Below are 1594 nucleotides of genomic sequence, written 5' to 3' on the forward strand. Positions count from 1 at the left end.
TCTATATTGTGGATGAGCAGAGAAATTTAATAAAGTTGATGTGACTGTATGGAAAGTGAATCAGATCAGGAAAAAGGGGGAAAGTCAGATCTTTGAGTTGATTTTATTCACATGACCTGAGAAAACATTTCTGTAAGTGAGTTTTCAGGACATTTCCAAAATAGGCACACATTGCATCACTCTGAGTATAGATATTAACTACATGAGATTTGACTTATTTTTTTTTTAAGAAATCCAAATGATTACCGAAGATTATTGAGAAAATACCAGGTTGTAGTCACACCAAATGAAAATGACTGGTTATAAAGTGAAAAGGGGAACCCAGGATATAACCTGAAGAAAAATAGAGAAGACAAATAGAAGACAAGAAGAAAAATAGAGAAGACAAGGAAGACCCAAGGAGAGAACTGCTTTAAAATGTGTACACCTGGGAAAAAATAAAAATAGTGAGATGAAGGAAGCCAGGATCTCTGGGCCTCCATATTGTGGGCCCAGCTACTCAGGAGAGTCCTATAATGGTTCTGACGCTGAGAGGCACCACCCTGCCAAGGAGCCTGCTCAGGGCCCCCTTCATGTCCCTCAAGCTGTAGATGAAGGGGTTCAGCATGTGGGTGACAATGGTGTACATCACCGAGGCCACCAGACTCATCCTAGAGGACGAAGTCCCTGCAGAAGTGAGGTCAACCCCAAGGCCTGTGCCATAGAACAAGGAGAGCACAGAGAAGTGAGACCCACATGTGGAAAAGGCTTTGTTTTGCCCACAGCTGAGGAAATGCTGGGTATGGAAGAAACAATTTGATAGTAAGAAGGAAGTATTCCATGGAAAGGAATCAAGGCCACACTCCCAGTTGCAGAATACACCACTATGTTATTGATGAGGGTGTCAGAATAGACAAGCTTCAGGACTTGAGGAAGATCACAAAAAAAGTGTAGGATTTCCATGTTTGTGCAGAAGGACAGCCTCAAAGACATCAAAGTCTCCAACAGGGAGCCCAGGACACTGATGCACCAGGATTCCAAGGTCAGCAGCCCACAGAGCTGGGGGTTTATGATGACCGAGTAGTTCAGGGGGTGACACATGGCCACAAAATGGTCATAGGCTATCACGGTCAGGAGAAAGACGTCCCACACAGCAAAGAGTATGAGGAAATGAATCTGCGTGAGGCAGCCTTCATAGGTTATGACTGCTCTGAGTCTGGATGTTCAGCAGCATCTTGAAGACGGTGGTGGAGGTGAAACAGATGTCAACAAAGGACAGGTTGGTGAGGAAGAAGTCCATGGGCTTGTGGAGGTGGGAGTCTGAGCAGATGGCCAGGATGATGAGCAGGTTCTCAGTGAACGTGACCAAGTATATGGACAGGAACAACCCTAAGAGCATGAATGGAACCTCGGACTTCGCTCAAAATCCCAGGAGGAGAAACTCTGAAGTATGTGTTTGATTTCCTGATTCCATGTGGATGAAAGAACGAGCAGGAAAGGGAAAAAATTGGCATCCAATGACCATCACATGGACAGCACAGAAATGTGATTGCCTTTAATTTCCAGTGAATGGATTAATAAAGTACTACCCTGTTAAAATTGCCTTGGGTGGGGA

General features: G+C 44.5%; 1 pseudogene; it reads right to left on the reverse strand.

Annotated features, from left to right (window-relative positions):
• Positions 1 to 499: 499 nt before the first annotated feature.
• LOC116636915 lies at positions 500 to 1378 on the reverse strand (annotated as a pseudogene).
• Positions 1379 to 1594: the final 216 nt, after the last annotated feature.

The sequence above is a fragment of the Phoca vitulina genome, unplaced genomic scaffold (genome assembly GCF_004348235.1).
Source record: "Phoca vitulina isolate PV1807 unplaced genomic scaffold, GSC_HSeal_1.0 scaffold13, whole genome shotgun sequence".
NCBI lineage: Eukaryota > Metazoa > Chordata > Mammalia > Carnivora > Phocidae > Phoca > Phoca vitulina.